Raw genomic sequence first — 18,656 nt, forward strand, 5'->3', positions numbered from 1 at the left:
ATTTGATCTTTGCTGTCTGGCAGCTGTTCAAAAACCAGCCGGACGGCTACGTGCTGCGGTCAGCCCCCTCTGGGGTTTCGGCCTCCCCATGGGATCTGCAGGCAGGGAAGTGTCTAAGACACAACCCCCTGACCCCGTGGTGACAGCCATGTGCACATACCTGAGCCCGTTCATCTCCGGATGTCGCAAGGGAAGAGCTCGCTGCCCTTCTCCCCGCCTGTGGACTCGGGTCCGGAGTCAGCTTCCTCCGCCTGGGTCATCCTGCGCCAAGACTCTCTTCTCCTTGGATCAAAGCACGAGAAGCCACGATGACGCTTGCTTGGGCTTCGGACTCAAGCCGTAGGTGAATACACTTCTCCTGCACCCCTCCCTCCCCCTTCCTGAGTTCCGACACGTAGTAGAGGTCACTCTCTGAAGACCGTAAGTAAGCAGCAGAGTAAAAAGCAGAGCAGGTGTTTGCTGGAGCGAGCGAGGCAGCGGAGAAATTTGCTTGAGCAAATGGCAGGCTGAGCGCCACTATCCCGGCAGACTGCCCTGGGTGGCGGGGGGGAGGGGGCGGTGTGGGTCTGATACCTGTAAACCTCACCCCTGCAATGAGTTCTGGTACGTGTTTTGTGTTTAAGAAAACCTCTTATCTGTAGATCTTCCTGGGAGAAACTTATTCGTTCGCTAATTTATTCAACAATATTTGTTGGGTATGTCCAATCCGCCTGGCCTGGTGCTGTGTGCCGGGGACACCAAGACGCCTGCGGATTCGTGCCCTCGAGGGCATCCTCAGATAGGAGGTGGGACGACCTGGGAGCCAGAAATTACAGGGGTGTGTGGCTAGTGGCTGAAGAGAGAAGTCTGGGCTTCTAGGGGTCTGCCGGGCCCTGTGTGATGCTGCCTGTGGTCAGCGGGAAGACATTGTCAGGAACACAAAAGGCCTGGAAGGATGGGAGTTCTCCCGGGAGTGTTGCATGGAGGAAGTGAGGGGAAGGGCATTCTGGGCAGAGGGAACAGTGTGCTCAGAAGCCCAGAGGTTTAGAAGGGAGAGTAAGGAATAGCAACACTGGATCTTGGGGGCACACGGTGGGTGGGTGTGTGGGGCGCTGGTCTGGGGGAAGAGAACACGAGACAGGGCAGGTACAGCGCAGAGCTAGGTGCTAGGAAGTCCCGCTCTAAGAAAAAGTTTGCTCTGTCTTTCTGCTGTTAAGATAACCTCATCCTTTCCCTCTTCTCCCCTTGTGAGGGTTTTTTTTCTTCCTTCCTTTTGTATCCTTAATGTATTTCTTCGTGGTAACGTGAGAAACTTTATGGTGACAGTTGTCAAAGGAAAACTTGACATAAATACTGTCTTCTTGGGACGTTATCCTGAACATGTTCATATCATGTGTGGCTTTGGACTGATGGGGTAGGTTCCCTTTCAAGAATGAGCATAACAAAGGGTAAGTTCAATGGAGGGCTGGCATCTGAGTTTTGGAGACGTAGCATTTTTATAGATGACGAGTGTTTTTGGATGGTAGAGGGAAAAGAGGTTTTAATCTCTTTTCACGCCTTCTGTACTCTAACACACAGTGAGTTTAGGTTAAGGACCTCTCAGAAAGCAATCCTACATATCTCAGAGTTTGGAAGGGGGCTTTACTGGGAGGGCTTTATATGAGGTCGAGGAAGAGGCCAGAGTGGATGGCTCTGAGGGGAGCTTGGAATTGAGATACACAGCCAACTTACCAAAGACATTCTCTTCCCTTAAAGAATTTTCAAGTTTTAACTTCGAAATCCTCCTGGGCGGTTATAGACACAGAAAGGAATGGATATTCTCAAGATGTCTAGTGATGTGGCCTGGACACTTCTTGGCAGCCTGGAAATTTCTTGGAAGTCACCTTACTGATTCTCAAAATTCCTGGGAATTCTGCAACCTATTCCCCCGTGAAATGTCACATTTCACAGTATACTCATTGTGTGTTTCCAGTGCCCTCTTGTCCCAAACCCCGGCACTGCCTGAGAAGTTACAAAGGGTGCTTCCTTCCTGACCTCCCCTCTCTATTAAATTAATTAATTAAAAGGCACAGACCCTTCTAGCCAGAGAACATTCTCCATTTCTTTCAGTTGACTTCTGTGCTCCCAACAAAAATCTTCCCACCATTTGGGTGACTTATGAGCTGTAACCTGCAACATTGTTTCAGGCTTTGTTCTTAACATGGAGAGGCTCCAGAGAGTTCCAGCAAGGAACTCTGTTGGTTTGTTCATAAAGTACTTATGTAGATGGAAGGGAGAGGACCTCCCGTTCTTTTTAAAGGAGAGAGATGGAATGAGAAAGAACGGATGGCCAGGGAACGCACCTCCTGCAAGATAATAAAAATGAAAAAAGAAATAAATGTATTGACAGAGAGTTACTTTGAAACATCCCAGGATTTCTGCAGGATTTCGACCAGTGTGGTTGGGTTTTTAAGTACAAAGAAAAACCTCACTTGGGGCCTCTCTCACTCCATAGATCTCTTCCACTATCTCTTGGTCCACAGGCATCAATGAAAAAATATTAAGATATTTTCTCTGTCCCCCAGCCCCACCCCTGTGAGTTGATCTGAACACCAAGCCTCATAGGGTCCCTCAGTGGATTGTGCAGACCCAGTATATCCCAAATAGCGGGGGCGGGGGGGGGGCAGAGTTCCTATCCTGTCCTGTCCAGGTGGGGCCACTTCGGGTGTCAGTCAGTTTCGGAGGCCACATGTCATTCTCTTTTGCTGCCCCTCCATTTTCCAATTCTTAGGTTAACTAAGAGCAAAGCAAGAAAGATGCTAGAGTTTATACCGCGTGCACTACGGTGCAGGACTTTGAGAGCTGATTGAAGTGACTAGATGTTTATTTTAGGATGGTTTCTGGAATCAAAAATGGGAAGGTTGATAGCTTCTTGTCTTGTAGAAACAGTGAACGGACTGACTTTTAACTGCCTTCCTACAAACAAACCTCGCTGCTCCTGGTGTGTGTGTGTGTGCGTGTGCGTGTGTTGTGTGTGTACACCTGGGCCCAGGCTTCCTGGCTGGCATGTCTGTTTGTGCACAAACATGTGCAGGATTATAAATAAAAACCCCAAGTGAATGCCTTTGAGTGAAACGTGAGGGCTACTCTTTCTATTTTGTGCAGTAAATGAGGCATGCAAATCTCCCTCGGAGACCGAGTCCGAGGGATCAGCCGCTCTGGGAAAGAGCTGGCAGGGGGTGCTGGCACTCCCAGGGCCTCTGTTTACCCAGCAGGTATATTTCCCTCATGTGGACTTTATTTTTTTATTTTTTTAAAGATTTTATTTATTTATTTGCTAGAGAGAGAGAAAGAGAGCGAGTGAGCACAGGCAGGCAGAGAGCCAGGCAGAGGCAGAAGGAGAAGCAGGCTCCCAGCTGAGCAAGGAGCCTGATGTGGGACTTGATCCCAGGACGCTGGGATCATGACCTGAGCCGAAGGCAGCTGCTTAACCAACTGAGCCACCCAGGCGTCCCTCTCGTATGGACTTTAAAGATGAGTCCTTCGATGCTCCAAGGTAACGTGGCATGAGCCTCGGTGACAAGCTGGTCCTTCTCCCACGTGTCTTCTTGTGGGTGACACTTGGAGCTTTCTGAGGCCCCCAGAAGACCTGTCAGGGGGGCCGTGCTGGGGACTGGCCCTAGTGAGCAGGTATAGTATGTACAGTGAGCATTGTTTGAGCGCCCAAGGTGTACTGAGCCCCCAGGCGAAGAGTGTTACCTTAGCCCTCAGAGGACCCTGGGAGGTAGGTCATATCATCCCCAGTTTACACATAAAGAAAGCTTCCAGGAGAGCCGACATCACCGTGTCCCCCAGACTGAAGCAGGGCCACGATAATAACCGGGGCGGGGGGGGGGGTGGGGAGCACAGAGCAAAGCCTGCGCGGACCCAGAGCCATTTCCCGCTGCTCAAAAAGGGGGTCTGTGCTAAAGGAGAAGCTGAGTCAGTACCCGCTGAATAAACGAAGCGTTGGAGAGGTTGGAGAAGTTCAAATACTCTCTCCAAGTTCATGACCTGGACGTTAGCTGCGCACCTTTAGGCAAGTGATTTAGCTTCTTTGTCTCTGTGTCTCCACTTGTACGACAGGTGGACGCACATCAGTGCACACACTTGTCAGGGTGAAACGGGGTAATAATCGCACAGTGCTTGGGCCGGGGGTGCCTCGAATGCACTGGGCATTTGCGCCGATCCGGGGACGATCACCCCGGTTAGGCGCGGTGGAGGCATGTGGGTCAGGAGCGGTAGAGACCAGGCATCACGAGCAGGAACAGCACGTAGGAAGCCGAAAGCAGACGGGGGCGCTACTCTAATGGGGGGGCTAGTCTGCACGGGATCACGTTCCCAAGAGGGAAGGCTGACACGGGTGAGACACGGGGTCTGCGACAACATGTGGTGGGTGGGGGTGATTGGAGGGAGATGGGCCTTGCCAGTAGGGTGTGGCTGGGGCCCGAGGTGTGCTGGGGGGTCTGAGCTGAAGAGGCAGCACATGAGTGCATGGTGTTTGGTTTGTGGGGGGTGCGGCTTGGGAAGTGAGACAATGGAGGGAAAGGTGAGGAGAGTTCTGCAGGAGCTCAGGTCCAGATCCCCTGTTTCCTTTATGTGAGCCTGGGTGCGTTCCGTGGATGCGGGTGTGTGGGCCCAGCTGCGTTCTGTGGGTGGGGGCGTGGGATGCAAGGTCCTAGGTGTGTTCCGTGGATGGGGGTAGAGAGTGAGGGGGGCAAGGAGTTGGGGGCACCTTCCAAGTTAGGTAGACTGACTGCAAGGCCTATCTAGAAGCAAGATGACATCGGGAAGGTGGGCAAAATCAGTTGGTGGAATGCTGGGCATGAGAGAGGGTTTGCGAGTGCGGGTTTGCGAGTTCAGGCAAGATGAGGGCTCTGGGTGGTCACAGAGGGAGCTGGGCATAGGATGGATGGGTCTCAGGGAGACCTCTGTGTCTACACCCCAGAGCTGGCCTTAGCCCGTGTTCCCAGGACATAGCATTGTCTGCTGGGATGCTTTCAGCACCAAGTCTGGATCTCAGCCCCAGATCCTGCCTCCGGGTCTGACTCAAACACATGCTCGTACTGACCCGAGGGCTGAGCGTGACCCACACCAGGATGGTCACTGCAGAAAAACGAAAGCATTATATTTTCCAGAAGAAACATTAGCAAGAGCAATGGGGACACGAGAGATGACAGCAGAGAAAAGTACAGAAGACCAAGAGAATGGTTTCCCAGTGACGCAGCGGAGGGCTGAGGGGTGGAGATGGATGTGGAGAAACGGAGTCTGGAACCTGCTCACACTCCTGATAGCGGTACAGGGCTGAGAATTTGTTGTGGGCAACAAGTGTCCTGACCACAGGAAATACGCTGGGTCTTCTCGGGCGTGCTTCTGGAGGAGATAAAGAATTGGAGGGTGGATGGGAAAAGATTTTAGTGTACTCACATACCCCGTCATGCAGATGGGCGGGCTGGTTTCTGACCATGTGGACATCTGCAGTGGCTGTGGGCATGTTGTTTGGATGAAGACTGGAGTTTTCAGATACAAAGATGGCCCCGGACTGGGGGGAGAGCTGGAACACTAGACATTCGGGTTCCCAGTGGCCACCAGGGACGGGGACCATGGGAAGAAACCAGCAAGACAAAACTCAGCAATGTTAGCTCCTACGCAGTTGTGCAAGGGAAGATTAGGCGTGCGTCTTTGGAAGTCAGTCATAGGGTGAAAACCTCAAGACGCAGCAGAGAATCCCAATGTCCAGATCATGAAAAGCAGTGTCCCAGACGGTTCTGGGCCACACAGAGCATTAGGGGCCATTGGTTATTTCAGGGTCCTGTAAATTGGAGTGTATTTGGAGGAGAGCAGCCAGACAGTGAGGGGGTCTGAAAAATCATAGGCATAATAAATAGTTGTCACATCCTGTTGTCCAATCATCTCGGATGTGGAATGAGTCAATTGTCTCAATGAGACGGTACCGACGGGGTTTGCTCTCTGAAAGGCTGCCACGTCGAGAAGGGAATGTCCACGCTGTGTCATTCTCTCATGCAGGAAGAGGACATCTCTGTTAAAGTTCTCGAGTGACAGATTTCAGCACGATTCGGGGAGAGTTTGGTGAGAGTCTCTGGTTCCCTTTGTCCTGTGTTTCAGTCTGCTGCCTCGCAAGCCCCATTCAAACAGGAAATTGGCTGCCTGACGGGGGTTTTGGTTACTCTCCTTCCAACCTGTCGAGAGGAATGGGGGGGCGGGGGGAGGAAGGTAGGAGCTTGTGAGAATGCACTAACTGTTGATGGGGACTCTTTTAAAAAACAACTTGGCTCTCATTAGACATGAAATAAACCCATGGGGCTTTAAAAAAAAAATCTATGTGGGGAAAAAAATAATCTGTGTGTGTTTGCATGTAAAGAATAACGCGGGGCACCTGGGTGGCTCAGTGGGTTAAAGCCTCTGTCTTCAGCTCAGGTCACGATCTCAGGGTCCTGGGATCGAGCCCCGCATCGGGCTCTCTGCTCAGCGGGGAGCCTGCATCCGCCCCCCACCCCGACTCCCTGCCTGCCTCTCTGCCTACTTGTGATCTCTCTCTCTCTCTGTCAAATAAATAAAATCTTTAAAAGAATAGCACACGTGAAATAAGTAAATATTAAATGCAGAACTTAATGAGTTTTCACATACGTAGACGTGCAGGTAACTACCATCCAAATCAAGATAGAGAATATTTCCAGCAATCTAGAAGGCGCTCTCTGGCCAGTCCCTCCCCACTTGCCCCAGATGACCGTTCGGTGGTTAACTGCAGTGTTCCGTCCTGGAAAGGAAGGCTTGCATGCTCCCAGCTAGGCGGTTGGCGGACGAGCCCAGCCAACAAAGAAAGAAGGAAGGGCTTCTTTTTGGAGATGTGTCTAAAGTGAAATTAAAACAGAGCTACATTTTGAGTTAGAATGGATCATGGTGGATCCCAGGACCTTTTTTTGGCTGAGATGCTTAGACACTATGTTTTAAGAAAACTGTTCTGCTTGTGTGTAGACTTTTATCTGGCTAGGTTTCCCTCCGGAGGGTTTTCCTTTCTACTTATCTGACAAGCCATAAATTTTATTTCCTTTAAGGGCAAAACCAACCTTCGAGGGCACTCTCAGCCCAGGTTTTAAAAGCCGGCTGCCCTTTCCATCCTGTATCTCTGGTTAAAGACATTTTCTTTTTCTTGGAGCAGAGGTCGCAGAGAAGGGCCAACGAGACGCAGTCCTCTGGAGAGAGCTCCTGCCTGCTCCCCACAGGGGAAGAGGAAGCCATGTCCCAACTCATCCCACCCCCGTAGCCCCCGTCCCTCCTGCAGGAAGTCTTACTCCTGGGACACAGGGGTCCTCTCATACCATTTGTCTGTCGCTTGTCCTTTCTTGTTTTGGTTTGTTTTCCTTTCTTGATTTTTTAATTCATTTTCCTCCACCTCCTTTAAAGAGTGGCAGTGTTGGGGCACCTGGGTGGCTCAGTGGGTTAAAGCCTCTGCCTTCGGCTCGGGTCATGATCCCAGGGTCCTGGGATCGAGCCCCACGTCGGGCTCTCTGCTCAGCGGGGAGTCTGCTTCCTCCTCTCTCTCTGCCTGCCTCTCTGCTTACTTGTGATCTCTGTCAAATAAATAAATAAAATCTTAAAAAAAAAAATAAAGAGTGGGAGAGTTTGGGATGGGGGCAATTGAACTGCCGTGATTCATGTTGATCTTCAAGAGTCCTTCCATTTTCAGGACTGCAGCCTGTTTTTCCGGTGAGCTGCCTGGTGATCAGTTGATGAAATGAAATGAGCACTTATTCTCAGAACGCAGGGGAGGGCTCGAACGCTCTGCTTGTTGTCTCCTTGCCTTGTGTTTGTGATTTTAGAAACGAGGGGATAGGCACCAAGACTTGGATGGATAATGGTCTTTTGAAGGTCTTTCTTGCTTCTTGCCCTGCTGGGAACGAGGTGGTTGAAAATGTAGATTTCTCTTGGAGCATAGAGGTTTCTTTTTTTCATTATTTATTTACCTATAATTGTGGTGACATGCTTGATATAAAATTAACCATTTTAACCCTTTTTATGGGTATCATTCAGTGCCATGAAGCCGACAGTCACATGGTTGTGCAAACATCACCACTGTCGACCCACAAAAACCTTTTTCATCTTGCAAAACTGAAACTCTGTCCCTGTGAAACAGTAGCTCTCCATTCTCAATGCCCCCTTTCCATGTCCCCTGACAACCACCATTCTACTTCGTTTCTCAGTGACTTGACTATTCTAAGTGCCTCATTCAAGTGGAATCATACAATATTTGCCCTTTTGTGACCAACTTATTTCCCCGAGCATAGCGTCCTCAAGGTTTAGCCGCATTGTAGCATGGGTCAGAATTCTCTTCCTTTTCAGGGCTGTGTAATATTCCAATGTGGATAGACCACACACATTTGGAGGATAGTTTTTTGGTTTTTTTTTTTTAAGATTTTATTTATTTGACAGACAGAGATCACAGAGAGGCAGGCAGAGGGAGAGGGAGAAGCAGGCTCCCTGCCTAGCAGAGAGCCGGATGTAGGGTTCGATCCCAGTACCCTGAGATCATGACCCGAGCAGAAGGCAGAGGCTTACCCCACTGAGTCACCCAGGCGCCCCTGGAGGATAGTTTTTAATGCAAGTGCATCATGGACCCAGTCTTCTTAATTTCACGTAAATGGAGCATCTCCTGCGTTCCTGACCAGGCACCCCTTACCTTGTGGGGGGACCTCTAGGGGAGGCTTCAGTGTTTCAGATGGGGAAGCAGGAGCATGCACGGGTGAAGCAGAGGTCTTTGGGGGACATATCCCCTCGAGCTCCTCATTTCCAGTGTTTGTTGCGCAGAAAGCTTTGAGGTGTGGTCTAATACTTCCCTCTTTTGGCAAGCCACCTTCCCTGCCTTTCCAGAACTATGATTAGGATTGTTTTCGTGGGCTTCAAAGCCACAGCCATTGACGTGGTTTAGGCAGAGACTATTGGCAGGGCTGATGTCCCCTAAGTAACTATTGTCTGCAGGCTTTTAATGTGATGTGTAAGCTGCGTGCGAGAGTGTGTGTGTGTGTGTGTGTGTGTGTGTGTGTGTGTGTGTGTTTGAGACTAAAACACCATTTTAAGGGAATTGAAAATACCCAGGAAGGTGAGCAAGCCGAAGGCCAGCTCAGCGCTTCTGTTGATTCATTCTGAGACTCTGCAGAAGCTTTTCCTTGTGTTCCCTAGTTTTCTCTTGGTCAAATGGGAAGAATAATCCTGCTGTCCCTGTGTCATAGCCGTCTTCATGGAGAAGGAGTGTTCAAAGCCCAGAAACATTTTTTTTTTAAAGATTTTATTTACTTATTTGAGAAGAGAGAGAAAGAGAGAAGGGCAAGGATGAGGGTGCCTGGGCGGCTCAGTGGGTTAAGCCTCTGCCTTTGGCTCAGGTCATGATCCCAGGGTACTGGGATCGAGCCCCACATCCGGCTCTCTGCTCAGCAGGGAGACTGCTTCCCCCTCCCACTCTGCCTGCCTCTCTACTTGTCAAATAAATAAAATCTTAAAAAAAAAAAAAAAGGAAGAAGGGCAAGCATGAGCTGGGGGAAAGAGAGGGAGAGGGAGAAGCAGACTCCCCATTGAGCAGGGAGCCTGACATGGGGCTGGATCCCAGGACCCCGGGATCATGACCTGAGCTGAAGGCAGACACTTAACTGACCGAGCCACCCAGGCTCCCCAAAGCCCAGAGACTTTCAAACAGGGTTCCCTGTCAGTTCGACTGGAACTCCTGGCCCATCTCCAGCCCCTTGATCTGTATAAGAAAATGTGGGCTCAGGTCATGTGCATTGATCTACCTCCTGGCTTTCCCTGAAAGACTCACCTTCCAGATCCATTCATCTCTTCATCACACATTCGTTGAACGGGTTCCCTGTGCTGGGCACTGGGTTAGAGAGAGGTGCTGAGAGCAAAATTTCAGATTAAGTGAGAGAGGGGGCGAGCCATGAGAGTGGGGCTGAGCAAAATTTCAGATGTTGTTGTATGTTGATCAAGCTTTTTCTGGGGGAAAAAGGAGGATTCTGTGAAATCATACCTCCCGATGACTGTAATGGTCAGGGGTTCATTCGCCCTTTGTTTGCAACCTCCCCCTCTCTGCCTCCCCTTCCACCAAAAAAGAAAAAAAGAAAAAAGAGAAAAGCTGAGTTAGACTCCAGACTCCTAGCCACTCTTTGTTGCCTTTGGATGACTGTCGAGAGCCTTCTGGACGCTCACAGATATTATTACCTCCAGGTCCTGGGTACAAACAATCTTTCTGTGCCTCTGGAGTTTTCTCTGTCAGAGGGGAATATCGCCAGGACATGGATACTCAGGGCTTGGTGGCGATTTGGGGCGCTGGGGGTGTGGGGCAGATGGCTTTTGGTAGCTCGTTGGTGCAGGGGTCCCTGCTTTCTGAGAAGGAGACTCTCTGGACTCAGACATTCCAAGTTCTCTTTACAAGTGACGCCTTCTCCTTGGGACTGAAGCTGTGCCCGTCATGGCTAGTCCCTAACCCACCAGTTCTGTACCAGGTAAGACTCCCATGATTAATAACCAGCGGTGGACCTAAAGATGCGCCTTCCTGAGTAGGGATCATGATTGCACCCTGAAAATAAGGGTTGGGGCCGAGATCCATGTGAAGAAACCCTTTTATGAGGTGACTTCTTGGCCTGTACACAGGAGACAGACCTTACTGCTCTAAGTCATGGAACGAGACGAAACGAGTGACAGATAACCTGGAAAGTTCTGGATGCACCTTGGGGAGACCTGCCTCTCCCCCCTGGGGCCTCTTCTTCCCCGCTGATGACATGCAGGAGGTTGACCAGATGCCCCCGTGGCTCTTTGGCTTCTGATCCCGCCACCATGTTTCTGGCAGCGTTGGCCGGCTCTGCTCCTGGGCACGGCACCCGGGCCTGGAGCACGGTCTCTGGTACACGCCTCTGGGACCCGTTTCGGGAGAGTGTTAAATACACAACCCTGACGACTCTTACGAACTTTCTAGGTAACGCTTACTTCACTGCCCTTTTAAAAATGAAAAAGAAAGAACACACCGCTGAGCCGACTCCTGGTAATCGGGGCTGACAGATGTCACTCAGAATTTTATTATTTAAAGCCACAATGATTTTCCAAATAACCTAAAAATATATAATCCAACCTCAAAGTAGTGTCCTGTAACACAGGCCAGGGAACCCTGGAGGAAATGAAGTCAGAATTTTGGTACCCCCTGTGTGCTGGTTCAGTGGCTTTGAACACTTTCACGTCCTCCCAGGAGCACGGGCACATGGAGCCGCATCGAGTTGCTCGGAGCGGCTGCCAAGCTCTCAGGGAGAGTGTCTGGGGCGTCTCACTGTGGTACCTCAGCCAAGGTGACACCGCTTCTGGTCCCCACCAGGAGCTTGCTCCCCATTCTGTGAGAGCAGGCGTGGAGCTCTAACAACTGACCACACCTAAAAAAAAAAAAAAGCCCTTTCAACCTGTAGGTCGTTCTGCCGTGTTGGGAATGCAGGCAGGTGGTCGGTCCCGGCAGTGGTAACTGGGAGCTAAACTGTATCGAGTACCTGCTGTGATCCAGACACCCTTGTGGAGCCCTGGTGTTGTTTATTTCTTGCTCATGGTTATTTAATTATGTATTCAATATCAGTGATGTTCGTCTGAACTGCGCTAACACAGGATTAATGAGAAGTAACCCGGCCATCAAACGGCTTTGTGGGAATTACTGTCCCATGGCACAGATGAGGAAATTGAGGCCCAGGGAGGTGGTGAGGGAGCTTGCCCCGTGGATTACTGCCAGGGGATGGAAGAACGGAGGCGGGGTGGGGGGGGTTGATGCCGGAGGAGGTGTAGTTGGGGTTTGGGAGTCGACGTGAATTTCACGGCTAGCCGGCAGCCTGGCTGTGTCCTGAGCCAGCAGCCCTGACACGGTGGGCGGGACCAGCACGCTGGCCTTCTAGGACTGGGAGATGGACGGGCGGAACTGGTCTGGTCTGCAGTGGGAGGGAGGACAGGCACTGGGCCCGGTGGCCTGGGCCCCACCCTGTGCGGGGAGGCGTCCGTCGGAAGCCAGGCCCTCTGTCCCCTGCGGCAGCCCCGGCCGCAGATCCCGCTGGATGCTGTCCCCGCAGACCGATCTCCAGGAAGCATCTCCCGTGGCTTCCGCACCGGGGGAGGGGCAGGCGGGCCCGCCAGCTTCTGACTGGCCGTTATTTGGTTTTCTCTGACTAGAGCTTTGTTTCCCCGAAACCCTCCGCTGCTGAGGCTCTCGTGCCTCGGCTTAATCACCGCCGCATGGAGCGCTAGCCTGGTTAAGTCAACACCGTCGGAATATTACCTGTCTGTTAACCTGTCAGAATTGCTTTACAGCCCCCTTTCATCTCCCCCCCATGGAATTTCCCCTGGAGTTTTCTGCCGGCTCTCTGGTTCCTTTCCTCGCTGCCCTCCATCCTGCAAAGCCTCCCCACCCCCTGAGTCATTAAATATTGTCAGAGTTCCGCCACTTACCGCGGCCTTGTTTGCCCAGCGCAGAGAGATTGCTGTTGACTCTGTGATGCGGACCAAGGACACAGGCTCCCGGTCCCAAGAAAGGAACCAGGATGCCTGCCAGGTTGGGGTGGGGGGAGGAGCAGGGGGGCTGTGGGTCTGGAGCCGCCCCAGCCTGGGGGAGGCTGCCCGGGGAGGGAGCCCTGCCTTCCGGTTCCCCACATTGCCACGGAGCGAGCCAGCCCAGCGCTCTGGCTACCTGCACGCCGCCGTCTCTCTTCCCTTCCTGGCCACGCCGCCCTCTCTCTAAACACGAGTTTATACACTGGAGGGTCTCGGGGGAACCTCCAGTTCCAAGTCTCATAGGGGCTAAGGCTTCGCTCCAGGGTTTGCTCTCCTGCTCCACTGAACCAGTTCAAGGGTCCTTTGGGAGGCACCTGTGTTTTTTCAGGTCATGGTGAAGGTCATACGACGTGAACGCTTCGTTGCAGTCCGCGGCCCAGAGCGCGTCAGAGTGTGTGCAGCGCCCACCACCATCTAGCTCCAGAAAGTTTTGAACCCCCGTCCCCCTACCCATTAAGTAGTCATTGTCCACTCCTTCCTCCCGAGAGCCTCTGGCTACTGCTGATCTGCTTTCTGTCCCCATGGGTTTGCCTGATCTGCAGTCCGTGTGAACTGGGTCCCTTGGTCCATGGCCTTTTGTGTCTGGCTTCTTCCCCTCGCATAATCTTCGCGAGGTGCCAGAGACTGACTTGTGTCTTCCGCTCAGGGTGGGGACTCCCCACCACCAGGGTCAGGGGGACAGTGGCTGGGGATCCTCTAGGTCTCATTCTTGGCAGGCTTGAGCCTCTGATCTCTTCCTCCCGTGGCCTTTCCCCCCAAGATGGCCTGTAGAATACTCGGGGAGGCCGTTTGAGTCCCCGTGAAGCCACTGGGCGGTCCCTTTCTGCCAGGCTGGGAAGGGGCGAGTCTGGAGCTTGGCGAGGGGTGAGGAGGACTGCGTGAACGGGGATTCTCTCCTGCACAGCCCTCCATCCTTGTGATCCCGCCAAGTGCGACTGTCCTTGCATCCTCTGAATGAGAAATCTGACGAGTCCTGGGACCAGATCCTCTTTGGACAGTGAGCTCAGCACGATCCACGGAAGCACCCTCACTTTTAACAAAAGAGTCAGGGTCACGACGTCAGGACTGTGGGTGTCAGAGCCCACCGGGCGTTTGACCCTTCTCCGTGTCATCTCTTAGCCGTATGATCTCAGTTTTTCCACCTGTAAAATAGGGATGACAATGCCTTTCCTTAGGGCTGTGATGATTCCATGGTGACTGAACGTAGCGTTAACGATAGGTCACTGCACGCTGAGCATAGGACCTGGTACTTAGGACACGTACAGTAACGGGTTCTTGTTAATAAAGCCTAGGACATGTCAGTCAGTACTTCGTCCCTGCCTCACCCACATCAACCCAATTTGCCCTTCTAGACTTCTGGCAACTTCTAGAAAGTACACTGGGCCTTGGGGTCTCATTTAATTAGATCCTTTGCTGGTTTTCAGGATTCAGAGAAGCTCTAAACTAAGCTCTAAACTTGATCTGGGACAAGGAGAAAACTTTGCTTCTATCCAAGTCAGCAACAAAACAAAATGTCCCCATTTTTTTTTCCTTTGGTGTCACTCTTTTTGAAATCTCTCTCATCCTAAGGCCGTTCCCGACTTATTCATGTTTCTCTTGCAGAGGCTGACCCCTGGGACGTTGGTGACACAGGACTCATTAATCACATGTGACACGGAGGGGCTACAGAAGGTGTGGGAGGGTCGATGTGCTCCCTGAGGGCCCAGTCCCTTCCGTGGCAGCCTAACGTGGGGTCAGTGGAATTCCGGGAAGTTTCTCGAACTATATGAGGGTATGTGGCGGGCTGCGGGGATGTCGGTGGGCCCTTTGGTGGTTCTGTTTTTCGGCTGTTGTGAAAGGTCTTGGTTTGGTCCCATGTCTGTGAATCCTTTGCCCTCAGCCTGTGTGTGTCTCATGATAGGAAGACAGGACGCGGCCCCTTGGACTGCACCTGCTTCCCACTCTTGGCTGGTGCTCCGTGGCCTTTCAGGATACCTGGGCAGAAGCAAGTCCGGGCTTCCAGGGGCAGGCTGCTCAGAAGGCTTTCTTGGCCACCTTTTGTTTTTTATTAACACTTCAGCCAAGCAAAAAGAGGCAGATTTCCTTCATATTTGTTCCCTAGTTTTGTGTCTGTGTGTGTTCATTTGTTCTTTAGGAAGGATGAGCCTGTAGATCTTTTTCTAAACTCAGGTTTATAATTTTTTTTTTAAGATTTTTATTTATTTGTTTGACAGAGACACAGCGACAGAGGGAACACAAACAGAGGCAGGGAGAGGGAGAGGAATAGGGAGAAGCAGGCTTCCTGCTGAGCAGAGAGCCTGATGTGGGGCTCGATCCCAGGACCCTGAGATCATGACCTGAGCCGAAGGCAGAGGCTTAATGACTGAGCCACCCAGGCGCCCCTAAACTCAGGTTTTTTGAGATCTGACATATAGTAAGACTCACTTTTTTTGGGGGGGGGGTGTTCAGTGGATTTTCATTTTTAACACAAGGCACCCTTCCTACAACATTCCCCGAAATCCTGTTGGGAGCCCCGTGTCTCCTGTGTGTGTGTGGTTTTCTACAACTGGGAAGAGAGTGCCTGATGCCCAGTCGTAGAGATGAAATTGCTTCAGATACAATTAGGAAGTGGTCCTAAGGGGACCGATAAAAAACAGGTGAAGGCGATGTTTGTCTCACGGGAGGACCGAGTGACAACTGCTAGGCGTTTGCCCTGGTATTTTAAGGAAGACAGCAGAGAGCTGGGCCGAGGGAGGTACCCTGCATGCCAGCAGGGTTGTGTTCAGGAAGACTTGTCACAGCTTCCGGACACTGACCTTGGCTGTGACTTACCTGGAAATATCCTGAACTGGCCACACCAGGGATCCAAGGAATGAGGAGGGCGGGCCTTGCTCAGCCCCTCGCAGGGGGACCTCCTCTTGCCTCCAAGAGACTGGGCCGCCTTTTCTTCTGCTGCTGTGAAAGGAGCGTTCTGGGACATTCAGCTCTGGGCAGAGGCTGTGTCTTCTGTCTTCTTCTCCCCATGTCTGAGCCCCGCAGGCACTGTGCTGTGGGGGTGTGAGCCCCAGTGACCCCCAGTGCCTTCCAGTTCACCGGCTCGGTGAGCACGTTCCAGGGGGATTCGTGTTGTGTTGCTTAGGAACGGGTGGAAATAGGCCAGTCTCAATGGGAGCGGGGCTCCTGGACTTTCTGGAAACACCTTCGTGCTGTAGGCTCCCTAGGCTCACTTTGCTGGCTCTTTCCCTGGCCCTGCCTCCTGAGGAGCAAACAGGCGGAACTCTGTCCATACTCAGGTGAGCTGCCTTCAGCCGGAGGGCGGAGAGGAGCAGAGACCCCCTCCGCCTCTCCCAGCGGCTGCCAGCCTTCCCTTCTGGGGCCAAGGCAGCCCACTGTCTTGCCTTCAAGCCATCAAGAGACCACAGCCAGCCTTTGAGTGTCCACTCGCGGAGCATGGCTGGGGTGGCTATATGCCTGTCCAACTGAAGGGAGGGTGCTTTAGAAGGCTCCAGAGAATGGCTTTGTCTCTCACAGCAGCGTGTGGGCTTGCAGCCCTGTCCTGGCTGAGCAATAGTGCACCCCCTTCTCTGGGGCCTGGCTGAGTCACCAGGAACCCCCCACAGTCTTGGCTGGCAGTGGTGGCTTAAAGGGACCCCGCCTGGCGTAGCGGGAGTGCTCCTCAGGCTAGATGAGGGAAGGCGGAGGGACAGAATCTTATCAGAATCTTCCAGCATAAATGAGTGATCCCAGAGCTCCTGCAGTCAGCTTTTCTGCCATCTGGTAGACCCTAGCTCCTCCCTGCGCTGGGCGTGTACACAATCAGGCCCCCACAACCCCCGGTCTTGAACGGCAGGCGTGGGGGCTCAGCTGTGTACTTGACACTAGCTCTGGGCTGCAGCCCGGAGGCTTGGGTGGCCAGTCCAGGGTGGCTCTCCCTTCTGCCTCTTCTCACTGCCCACCTCTAGGTAGGCCCAGTAAGGAGGGCTGATGGGAGGGACCCCAGAGTTAAATCACTCCTCTTATCTTCTGGAAGGGGGAGGAGGGTAGGGACAGACTGGGAGTCCGCCTTAGGATTAAGTGCCCCCCCCCCGCCCCGACTTTACTTTCTTCCTATTCCTCTCTGCCTGGCTGCGAAGAGCTCTGAGCACTCACGCCCTTTGATGGGTTCTGGCCGCCCCTGTATTTCTTTCCCGAAGCGCCCTGTATTCCAGATTTCCATCTGATCTTTCTGCTCTGGGATATGGGAAACGTGACCCCTTCCTCAGGTCCAGGCAGTGCAGTTGGGGTGGGGAGGGGCGGTGGGACCTGAGAGCCGGTGAAGGGAGAAGGGGGTGGGTTTTCTGGAAGCCCATGTTCATATATATCGCTCCACACTTCTGGGATGGGTCCTGACCCCGAAAGTCAGCTCAACCCTGGATGGGACAACCAGGCCACGTTTCTAGCCACTGAAGGCGCTCTAGGACTCCTGCAGACATTGGCTTTAAATCCCCCCACGTCGGGGGGTTGCAGGGGATATGAAGGCAACCAGGCATCTTTAAAGTAGCAGCGGCCCATCCGTCCTGCATTACGCCTCCCGGGTTCTCTCTGCTCTGGACGCTCGGGGAGGAAGGGGACCTCTGAGGTCCTCCGCCCCCTTCCTTCTAGCAGGTGCTCCCTTGCTAGCTCTTTGAGCTTCAGCAGTGCCTCCTACCGAGGCTGGAATCAGAACCGGAGAGAAGGAGTTATGTGGTTTTGTTTATCCTGTGACACAGCCCTGGGGGGCATTCGGAATCCGGGTTGGAGTCCTCGCTATAAACCCTCCCTAGCCCAGCCTCTCCGCGGATGTGCAGGGAGTTCTCTGCTCTCCCGGGTTCCCTCCCCTCCGACCCCTCGCCCCAGAGATGACTTTGAGTCACCCCTGTCAGGAGGTTTGTCTCTTACGCTGGAGGTGTGTGTAGCGCCGTAACTCGGTGGGTATTCCTAAATGTCAGGCCTAATTTGCTGCAAGTTTTATTCAATCCCAGCAGTGCGTTTCAGTTACGGTACGAAGGTCTGTCCGTGTACCCTCCCTCTTCGACAGTCTGTGCTTACAGAGCACGCACAACTCTCCACGATTGAAAGAAAACAAACACACACAACCCGGAGGAGCACTGCTCACAGCTTGGGGCTTTGGTGAAAACGCAGTCATTTCGCAAATTCCGCTCCGTGATAAGGCGCCCTCGTACACCCTCCCCCCATTAAGAGTCCCGGGGTCTCCTCTTGTCATGGCTTGGGTGTTAATCTCAAGCGGATAGGTTGAATCACCTAAAAGTCAAAGATCTTCAGACTGGCCTCACAAGGCTCTGTTACCAGCAATGTGAGGGCTTCATCCAGCAAGAGACCTGCTCAATATGGGGCCTCGGTTTCTAAGGCTTTAATTTCTCTCTGTGGTTACTCTCTCCTATTAAATTACTGTCGTACTTCATGAGCTAATGAGAGAAAGTGTCCTCTTCGTCTTAAGCCTATTTTTTTTTTTTCCTTCCTGGCAACCAGATTCCATATGGTGAAGTCCTCTCCCTAACAGCCAGGGGACCCTGTAGGAAAGGGGCAGGGAAGGAAAGGACTTCTGGGCAAAGGCCCTACATCCCTGTAACCAGTTAGATTTTTCTCTTCCCTGGGAAGATCCTCCTGTAGTTTCTGGGCAGAAAAGTGAAATGGGTTTTTACCAGCCACAGAACCAGACCACAGAGGCCCCAGGGAGCTGACAAGCCAGAGACCTGGGGCATTGTTCTTGGGGAAGTGAACTGGCATCCTTTGCCACAAAGACTTGATCCCTCCTGACCTGAAGGTGTGGCCTTGACCAGAGTGACAAGATTGCAAACATTGGGGTGAAGAAAGTATCTCATGTTGCAGCCCTTTTCCTCCCAGAATATTCTGAACTTCCTGTTGTTTTTAATCAGTTGCGTTGAGAGAAGAAACTCTGAGTTTAAAGCAGTGTTTCCCCCTTTAAGAGGTTGTGTTGTGTATTCATTCAAGCTGAGCTTGGCAAGGAAGAGCATTCCCTCTGACCAGTAGCTCATTTTTTCTTTTTCTTTCTTTCTTTTTTCCTTTTGCAGGCCGGGATGGCACTTAAGAATTCCCCA

At 52.3% G+C, this 18,656-nt stretch overlaps 1 long non-coding RNA gene across 1 annotated transcript in view; it reads left to right on the forward strand.

The window, feature by feature from the left end:
* The first annotated feature begins 240 nt into the window (after nucleotides 1-240).
* Nucleotides 241-18,656, forward strand: part of LOC111158030 — an 83,006-nt gene continuing 64,590 nt past the window's right edge. The window contains exon 1 of the long non-coding RNA XR_002641331.1: nucleotides 241-343. This is a non-coding gene — a long non-coding RNA (uncharacterized LOC111158030). The remainder of the gene's footprint in view (nucleotides 344-18,656) is intronic.

This window comes from Enhydra lutris, unplaced genomic scaffold, assembly GCF_002288905.1.
Source record: "Enhydra lutris kenyoni isolate GAN:26980312 unplaced genomic scaffold, ASM228890v2 scaffoldscaffold57, whole genome shotgun sequence".
NCBI classification, from domain to species: domain Eukaryota; kingdom Metazoa; phylum Chordata; class Mammalia; order Carnivora; family Mustelidae; genus Enhydra; species Enhydra lutris.